Raw genomic sequence first — 10679 nt, 5'->3', positions numbered from 1 at the left:
ATTCTATTATGTTTATCATAAAGGAGAAAGTCACTCCTTCAATTCTATTATGTTTATCAGAAGGGAGAAAGTCACTCCTTCAATTATATTATGTTTATCATAAAGGAGAAAGTCACTCCTTCAATTCTATTGTGTTTATCATAAAGGAGAAAGTCACTCCTTCAATTCTATTATGTTTATCATAAAGGAGAAAGTCACTCCTTCAATTCTATTATGTTTATCATAAAGGAGAAAGTCACTCCTTCAATTCTATTATGTTTATCAGAAGGGAGAAAGTCACTCCTTCAATTCTATTATGTTTATCATAAAGGAGAAAGTCACTCTTTCAATTCTAGTATGTTAATCATAGAGGAGAAAGTCACTCCACCATATTTTTTCAAGCACTAGTAAACCAAAATGGAGAAAGGGATATAGCAAAAAAGAATAAAAGAAATAAGTTTATCACCAGCAGGGGTTTCAGCTGTGTAGCTCAATAATAAACCCTAAAATACAAATGATAAAAGTATGTCATCTTTCAGTTTGTATTTTCATATTGTTACCTTTGGTGTAAATTTTTTACATGTATGGATTTGATTTTTATTATGGATTCAATTTACAGAAGCAATTATGCTTAATTTGACTCTTCCACAAGTATAATTCCTATTTAATGTAAATTATTTTGTATATTTATATATTTTTAAATTGTAGTAATGAAGTTGAATTTGAATTTCAATCTTCTAGAGTCAATAAGATATTGTAGACAGATAATCTCTAAAGCAGCTTTGATTGTAAATACAAATGTTCCAATAATAATGACTTGTGAATACTGAATGTAATTATTGTGGAACTTTTATACACATGGGAATGAATTTTAGAATAAATATTACTTTATTTTTTCATGTATATTGTGTCTGCTCTGAGTTTATCATGGGATAAGTTTGTGTGAGTTTGTGTGGGCACGCCATGGTCTAGTGGTTTTGACTCGCCTTTCAAACAGAGGGTCGTGGGTTCGAATCCTAGCCATGGCATGATTTCCTTCAGCAAGAAATTTATCCACACTGCTGCACTCAAACCAGATGAGGAAAATGGGTATCGGCAAGAAGTAATTCCTCAAAAATCTGTGCGCACCAGAATCGGTAGACTTGCTTAGCTGGGGTAATATAGGAGTGCCTTGAGCACCTAGCAAGGTGTATACGTGCGCTATACAAATCCTATATTATTATTATAACATTATTGAATACATCTGATTTACAGTCTTGACTACCTTGTCTGTGAACTATAGTGCGGTAAGAAATAAAAAGATATGAAGATGTGGAATGGAGGAGAGGTATGAGGGTGGGGTATGTAATAAGATAGAGATGAAGATGTGGAATGGAGGGAGGTATGAGGGTGGGGTATGTAATAAGATAGAGATGAAGATGTGGAATGGAGGAGAGGTATGAGGGTGGGGTATGTAGTAAGATAGAGATGAAGATGTGGAATGGAGGAGAGGTATGAGGGTGGGGTATGTAGTAAGATAGAGATGAAGATGTGGAATGGAGGAAGATATGAGGGTGGGGTATGTAGATGATGTGAATGGAGGGAGAGGTATGAGGGTGGGGTATGTAGTAAGATAGAGATGAAGATGTGGAATGGAGGAGAGGTATGAGGGTGGGGTATGTAATAAGATAGAGATGAAGATGTGGAATGGAGGAGAGGTATGAGGGTGGGGTATGTAATAAGATAGAGATGAAGATGTGGAATGGAGGAGAGGTATGAGGGTGGGGTATGTAATAAGATAGAGATGAAGATGTGAATGGAGGAGAGGTATGAGGGTGGGGTATGTAATAAGATAGAGATGAAGATGTGAATGGAGGAGATATGAGGGTGGGGTATGTAATAAGATAGAGATGAAGATGTGGAATGGAGGAGAGGTATGAGTGGGGTATGTAATAAGATAGAGATGAAGATGTGGAATGGAGGAGAGGTATGAGGGTGGGGTATGTAATAAGATAGAGATGAAGATGTGGAATGGAGGGAGAGGTATGAGGGTGGGGTATGTAGTAAGATAGAGATGAAGATGTGGAATGGAGGAGAGGTATGAGGGTGGGGTATGTAGTAAGATAGAGATGAAGATGTGGAATGGAGGAGAGGTATGAGGGTGGGGTATGTAGTAAGATAGAGATGAAGATGTGGAATGGAGGAGAGGTATGAGGGTGGGGTATGTAGTAAGATGGAGATGATGTGGAATGGAGGAATGAGGAATGAGGGTGGGGTATGTAATAAGATAGAGATGGATATGTAATAAGATAGAGAGGTAAGATGTGGAATGGAGGAGATGGTATGAGGGTGGTATGAGTATGTGAAATAAGATGGAGAGATGAAATGTGGAATGGAGATGAGAGGTATGAGAGGTGGGGTGGGGTATGTAGTAAGATGGAGATGAAGATGTGGAATGGAGGAGAGGTATGAGGGTGGGGTATGTAATAAGATAGAGATGAAGATGTGGAATGAAGGAGAGGTATGAGGGTGGGGTATGTAATAAGATAGAGATGAAGATGTGGAATGAAGGAGAGGTATGAGGGTGGGGTATGTAATAAGATAGAGATGAAGATGTGGAATGAAGGAGAGGTATGAGGGTGGGGTATGTAATAAGATAGAGATGAAGATGTGGAATGGAGGAGAGGTATGAGGGTGGGGTATGTAATAAGATAGAGATGAAGATGTGGAATGGAGGAGAGGTATGAGGGTGGGGTATGTAATAAGATAGAGATGAAGATGTGGAATGAAGGAGAGGTATGAGGGTGGGGTATGTAATAAGATAGAGATGAAGATGTGGAATGGAGGAGAGGTATGAGGGTGGGGTATGTAATAAGATAGAGATGAAGATGTGGAATGAGGAGAGGTATGAGGGTGGGGTATGTAATAAGATAGAGATGAAGATGTGGAATGGAGGAGAGGTATGAGGGTGGGGTATGTAATAAGATAGAGATGAAGATGTGGAATGGAGTGAGAGGTATGAGGGTGGGGTATGTAATAAGATAGAGATGAAGATGTGGAATGGAGGGAGAGGTATGAGGGTGGGGTATGTAATAAGATAGAGATGAAGATGTGGAATGGAGGGAGAGGTATGAGGGTGGGGTATGTAGTAAGATAGAGATGAAGATGTGGAATGGAGGAGAGGTATGAGGGTGGGGTATGTAGTAAGATAGAGATGAAGATGTGGAATGGAGGAGAGGTATGAGGGTGGGGTATGTAGTAAGATAGAGATGAAGATGTGGAATGAAGGAGAGGTATGAGGGTGGGGTATGTAATAAGATAGAGATGAAGATGTGGAATGGAGGAGATGTATGAGGGTGGGGTATGTAATAAGATAGAGATGAAGATGTGGAATGGAGGGAGAGGTATGAGGGTGGGGTATGTAATAAGATAGAGATGAAGATGTGGAATGAAGGGAGAGGTATGAGGGTGGGGTATGTAATAAGATAGAGATGAAGATGTGGAATGGAGGGAGAGGTATGAGGGTGGGGTATGTAATAAGATAGAGATGAAGATGTGGAATGGAGGGAGAGGTATGAGGGTGGGGTATGTAATAAGATAGAGATGAAGATGTGGAATGGAGGGAGAGGTATGAGGGTGGGGTATGTAATAAGATAGAGATGAAGATGTGGAATGGAGGGAGAGGTATGAGGGTGGGGTATGTAACAAGATAGAGATGAAGATGTGGAATGAAGGGAGAGGTATGAGGGTGGGGTATGTAATAAGATAGAGATGAAGATGTGGAATGGAGGGAGAGGTATGAGGGTGGGGTATGTAATAAGATAGAGATGAAGATGTGGAATGGAGGGAGAGGTATGAGGGTGGGGTATGTAATAAGATAGAGATGAAGATGTGGAATGGAGGGAGAGGTATGAGGGTGGGGTATGTAATAAGATAGAGATGAAGATGTGGAATGGAGGAGAGGTATGAGGGTGGGGTATGTAATAAGATAGAGATGAAGATGTGGAATGGAGGAGAGGTATGAGGGTGGGGTATGTAATAAGATAGAGATGAAGATGTGGAATGGAGGAGAGGTATGAGGGTGGGTATGTAATAAGATAGAGATGAAGATGTAGAATGGAGGAGAGGTATGAGGGTGAGGTATGTAATAAGATAGAGATGAAGATGTGGAATGGAGGAGAGGTATGAGGGTGAGGTATGTAATAAGATAGAGATGAAGATGTGGAATGGAGGAGAGGTATGAGGGTGGGGTATGTAATAAGATAGAGATGAAGATGTGGAATGGAGGAGAGGTATGAGGGTGGGGTATGTAATAAGATAGAGATGAAGATGTGGAATGGAGGGAGAGGTATGAGGGTGAGGTATGTAATAAGATAGAGATGAAGATGTGGAATGGAGGAGAGGTATGAGGGTGGGGTATGTAATAAGATAGAGATGAAGATGTGGAATGGAGGAGAGGTATGAGGGTGGGGTATGTAATAAGATAGAGATGAAGATGTAGAATGGAGGAGAGGTATGAGGGTGGGGTATGTAATAAGATAGAGATGAAGATGTGGAATGGAGGAGAGGTATGAGGGTGGGGTATGTAATAAGATAGAGATGAAGATGTGGAATGGAGGGAGAGGTATGAGGGTGGGGTATGTAATAAGATAGAGATGAAGATGTGGAATGGAGGAGAGGTATGAGGGTGGGGTATGTAATAAGATAGAGATGAAGATGTAGAATGAAGGAGAGGTATGAGGGTGGGTATGTAATAAGATAGAGATGAAGATGTGGAATGGAGGAGAGGTATGAGGGTGAGGTATGTAATAAGATAGAGATGAAGATGTGGAATGGAGGAGAGGTATGAGGGTGGGGTATGTAATAAGATAGAGATGAAGATGTGGAATGGAGGAGAGGTATGAGGGTGGGGTATGTAATAAGATAGAGATGAAGATGTGGAATGGAGGGAGAGGTATGAGGGTGGGGTATGTAATAAGATAGAGATGAAGATGTGGAATGGAGGAGAGGTATGAGGGTGGGGTATGTAATAAGATAGAGATGAAGATGTGGAATGGAGGGAGAGGTATGAGGGTGGGGTATGTAATAAGATAGAGATGAAGATGTGGAATGGAGGGAGAGGTATGAGGGTGGGGTATGTAATAAGATAGAGATGAAGATGTGGAATGGAGGAGAGGTATGAGGGTGGGGTATGTAATAAGATAGAGATGAAGATGTGGAATGGAGGAGAGGTATGAGGGTGGGGTATGTAATAAGATAGAGATGAAGATGTGGAATGGAGGAGAGGTATGAGGGTGGGGTATGTAATAAGATAGAGATGAAGATGTGGAATGGAGGGAGAGGTATGAGGGTGGGGTATGTAATAAGATAGAGATGAAGATGTGGAATGGAGGAGAGGTATGAGGGTGGGGTATGTAATAAGATAGAGATGAAGATGTGGAATGGAGGGAGAGGTATGAGGGTGGGGTATGTAATAAGATAGAGATGAAGATGTGGAATGGAGGGAGAGGTATGAGGGTGGGGTATGTAATAAGATAGAGATGAAGATGTGGAATGGAGGAGAGGTATGAGGGTGGGGTATGTAATAAGATAGAGATGAAGATGTGGAATGGAGGGAGAGGTATGAGGGTGGGGTATGTAATAAGATAGAGATGTTGATGTGGAATAGAGGGAGGTATGAGGGTGGGGTATGTAGTAAGATTGAGATGAAGATGTGGAATGGAGGAGATGTATGAGGGTGGGGTATGTAATAAGATAGAGATGAAGATGTGGAATGGAGGGAGAGGTATGAGGGTGGGGTATGTAATAAGATAGAGATGAAGATGTGGAATGGAGGGAGAGGTATGAGGGTGGGGTATGTAATAAGATTGAGATGAAGATGTAGAATGAAGGAGAGGTATGAGGGTGGGGTATGTAATAAGATAGAGATGAAGATGTGGAATGGAGGAGAGGTATGAGGGTGGGGTATGTAATAAGATAGAGATGAAGATGTGGAATGGAGGAGAGGTATGAGGGTGGGGTATGTAATAAGATAGAGATGAAGATGTGGAATGGAGGAGAGGTATGAGGGTGAGGTATGTAATAAGATAGAGATGAAGATGTGGAATGGAGGAGAGGTATGAGGGTGGGGTATGTTATAAGATAGAGATGAAGATGTGGAATGGAGGAGAGGTATGAGGGTGGGGTATGTAATAAGATAGAGATGAAGATGTGGAATGGAGGAGAGGTATGAGGGTGGGGTATGTAATAAGATGGAGATGAAGATGTGGAATGGAGGGAGAGGTATGAGGGTGGGTATGTAATAAGATAGAGATGAAGATGTGGAATGGAGGAGAGGTATGAGGGTGGGGTATGTAATAAGATAGAGATGAAGATGTGGAATGGAGGAGATGTATGAGGGTGGGGTATGTAATAAGATAGAGATGAAGATGTGGAAAGAAGGAGAGGTATGAGGGTGGGGTATGTAATAAGATAGAGATGAAGATGTGGAATGGAGGAGAGGTATGAGGGTGGGGTATGTAATAAGATAGAGATGAAGATGTGGAATGGAGGAGATGTATGAGGGTGGGGTATGTAATAAGATAGAGATGAAGATGTGGAATGGAGGGAGAGGTATGAGGGTGGGGTATGTAATAAGATAGAGATGAAGATGTGGAATGAAGGGAGAGGTATGAGGGTGGGGTATGTAGTAAGATAGAGATGAAGATGTGGAATGAAGGAGAGGTATGAGGGTGGGGTATGTAATAAGATAGAGATGAAGATGTGGAATGGAGGAGAGGTATGAGGGTGGGGTATGTAATAAGATAGAGATGAAGATGTGGAATGGAGGGAGAGGTCTGAGGGTGGGGTATGTAATAAGATAGAGATGAAGATGTGGAATGAAGGCGAGGTATGAGGGTGGGGTATGTAATAAGATAGAGATGAAGAAGTGGAATGAAGGAGAGGTATGAGGGTGGGGTATGTAATAAGATAGAGATGAAGATGTGGAATGGAGGAGAGGTATGAGGGTGGGGTATGTAATAAGATAGAGATGAAGATGTGGAATGGAGGGAGAGGTATGAGGGTGAGGTATGTAATAAGATAGAGATGAAGATGTGGAATGGAGGAGAGGTATGAGGGTGGGGTATGTAATAAGATAGAGATGAAGATGTGGAATGGAGGGAGAGGTATGAGGGTGAGGTATGTAATAAGATAGAGATGAAGATGTGGAATGGAGGAGAGGTATGAGGGTGGGGTATGTTATAAGATAGAGATGAAGATGTGGAATGGAGGAGAGGTATGAGGGTGGGGTATGTAATAAGATAGAGATGAAGATGTGGAATGGAGGAGAGGTATGAGGGTGGGGTATGTAATAAGATAGAGATGAAGATGTGGAATGGAGGGAGAGGTATGAGGGTGGGGTATGTAATAAGATAGAGATGAAGATGTGGAATGAAGGAGATGTATGAGGGTGGGGTATGTAATAAGATAGAGATGAAGATGTGGAATGGAGGAGAGGTATGAGGGTGGGGTATGTAATAAGATAGAGATGAAGATGTGGAATGGAGGAGATGTATGAGGGTGGGGTATGTAATAAGATAGAGATGAAGATGTGGAATGGAGGGAGAGGTATGAGGGTGGGGTATGTAATAAGATAGAGATGAAGATGTGGAATGAAGGGAGAGGTATGAGGGTGGGGTATGTAGTAAGATAGAGATGAAGATGTGGAATGAAGGAGAGGTATGAGGGTGGGGTATGTAATAAGATAGAGATGAAGATGTGGAATGGAGGAGAGGTATGAGGGTGGGGTATGTAATAAGATAGAGATGAAGATGTGGAATGGAGGAGAGGTATGAGGGTGGGGTATGTAATAAGATAGAGATGAAGATGTGGAATGAAGGCGAGGTATGAGGGTGGGGTATGTAATAAGATAGAGATGAAGAAGTGGAATGAAGGAGAGGTATGAGGGTGGGGTATGTAATAAGATAGAGATGAAGAAGTGGAATGAAGGAGAGGTATGAGGGTGGGGTATGTAATAAGATAGAGATGAAGATGTGGAATGGAGTGAGAGGTATGAGGGTGGGGTATGTAATAAGATAGAGATGAAGATGTGGAATGGAGGAGAGGTATGAGAGTGGGGTATGTAATAAGATAGAGATGAAGATGTGGAATGGAGGAGAGGTATGAGAGTGGGGTATGTAATAAGATAGAGATGAAGATGTGGAATGGAGGGAGAGGTATGAGGGTGGGGTATGTAATAAGATAGAGATGAAGATGTGGAATGAAGGGAGAGGTATGAGGGTGGGGTATGTAATAAGATAGAGATGAAGATGTGGAATGAAGGGAGAGGTATGAGGGTGGGGTATGTAATAAGATAGAGATGAAGATGTGGAATGAAGGAGAGGTATGAGGGTGGGGTATGTAATAAGATAGAGATGAAGATGTGGAATGAAGGAGATGTATGAGGGTGGGGTATGTAATAAGATAGAGATGAAGATGTGGAATGAAGGAGATGTATGAGGGTGGGGTATGTAATAAGATAGAGATGAAGATGTGGAATGGAGGAGAGGTATGAGGGTGGGGTATGTAATAAGATAGAGATGAAGATGTGGAATGGAGGGAGAGGTATGAGGGTGAGGTATGTAATAGATAGAGATGAAGATGTGAATGGAGGAGAGGTATGAGGGTGGGGTATGTTATAAGATAGAGATGAAGATGTGGAATGGAGGAGAGGTATGAGGGTGGGGTATGTAATAAGATAGAGATGAAGATGTGGAATGGAGGAGAGGTATGAGGGTGGGGTATGTAATAAGATAGAGATGAAGATGTGGAATGGAGGGAGAGGTATGAGGGTGGGGTATGTAATAAGATAGAGATGAAGATGTGGAATGAAGGAGATGTATGAGGGTGGGGTATGTAATAAGATAGAGATGAAGATGTGGAATGGAGGAGAGGTATGAGGGTGGGGTATGTAATAAGATAGAGATGAAGATGTGGAATGGAGGAGATGTATGAGGGTGGGGTATGTAATAAGATAGAGATGAAGATGTGGAATGGAGGGAGAGGTATGAGGGTGGGGTATGTAATAAGATAGAGATGAAGATGTGGAATGAAGGGAGAGGTATGAGGGTGGGGTATGTAGTAAGATAGAGATGAAGATGTGGAATGAAGGAGAGGTATGAGGGTGGGGTATGTAATAAGATAGAGATGAAGATGTGGAATGGAGGAGAGGTATGAGGGTGGGGTATGTAATAAGATAGAGATGAAGATGTGGAATGGAGGGAGAGGTCTGAGGGTGGGGTATGTAATAAGATAGAGATGAAGATGTGGAATGAAGGCGAGGTATGAGGGTGGGGTATGTAATAAGATAGAGATGAAGAAGTGGAATGAAGGAGAGGTATGAGGGTGGGGTATGTAATAAGATAGAGATGAAGAAGTGGAATGAAGGAGAGGTATGAGGGTGGGGTATGTAATAAGATAGAGATGAAGATGTGGAATGGAGTGAGAGGTATGAGGGTGGGGTATGTAATAAGATAGAGATGAAGATGTGGAATGGAGGAGAGGTATGAGAGTGGGGTATGTAATAAGATAGAGATGAAGATGTGGAATGGAGGAGAGGTATGAGAGTGGGGTATGTAATAAGATAGAGATGAAGATGTGGAATGGAGGAAGAGGTATGAGGGTGGGGTATGTAATAAGATAGAGATGAAGATGTGGAATGAAGGGAGAGGTATGAGGGTGGGGTATGTAATAAGATAGAGATGAAGATGTGGAATGAAGGGAGAGGTATGAGGGTGGGGTATGTAATAAGATAGAGATGAAGATGTGGAATGAAGGAGAGGTATGAGGGTGGGGTATGTAATAAGATAGAGATGAAGATGTGGAATGAAGGAGATGTATGAGGGTGGGGTATGTAATAAGATAGAGATGAAGATGTGGAATGAAGGAGATGTATGAGGGTGGGGTATGTAATAAGATAGAGATGAAGATGTGGAATGGAGGAGAGGTATGAGGGTGGGGTATGTAATAAGATAGAGATGAAGATGTGGAATGGAGGAGAGGTATGAGGGTGGGGTATGTAATAAGATAGAGATGAAGATGTGGAATGAAGGGAGAGGTATGAGGGTGGGGTATGTAATAAGATAGAGATGAAGATGTGGAATGGAGGAGAGGTATGAGGGTGGGGTATGTAATAAGATAGAGATGAAGATGTGGAATGAAGGGAGAGGTATGAGGGTGGGGTATTTAATAAGATAGAGATGAAGATGTGGAATGGAGGAGAGGTATGAGGGTGGGGTATGTAATAAGATAGAGATGAAGATGTGGAATGGAGGGAGAGGTATGAGGGTGGGGTATGTAATAAGATAGAGATGAAGGAGTGGAATGGAGGAGAGGTATGAGGGTGGGGTATGTAATAAGATAGAGATGAAGATGTGGAATGGAGGAGAGGTATGAGGGTGGGGTATGTTATAAGATAGAGATGAAGATGTGGAATGAAGGAGAGGTATGAGGGTGGGGTATGTTATAAGATAGAGATGAAGATGTGGAATGAAGGAGAGGTATGAGGGTGGGGTATGTTATAAGATAGAGATGAAGATGTGGAATGAAGGGAGAGGTATGAGGGTGGGGTATGTAATAAGATAGAGATGAAGATGTGGAATGGAGGAGAGGTATGAGGGTGGGGTATGTAATAAGATAGAGATGAAGATGTGGAATGAAGGAGAGGTATGAGGGTGGGGTAT

This window comes from Lytechinus variegatus, chromosome 6 (genome assembly GCF_018143015.1).
Source record: "Lytechinus variegatus isolate NC3 chromosome 6, Lvar_3.0, whole genome shotgun sequence".
NCBI lineage: Eukaryota > Metazoa > Echinodermata > Echinoidea > Temnopleuroida > Toxopneustidae > Lytechinus > Lytechinus variegatus.
The sequence above is the reverse complement of the archived record's forward strand: the minus strand, read 5'-3'. Positions refer to the sequence as shown.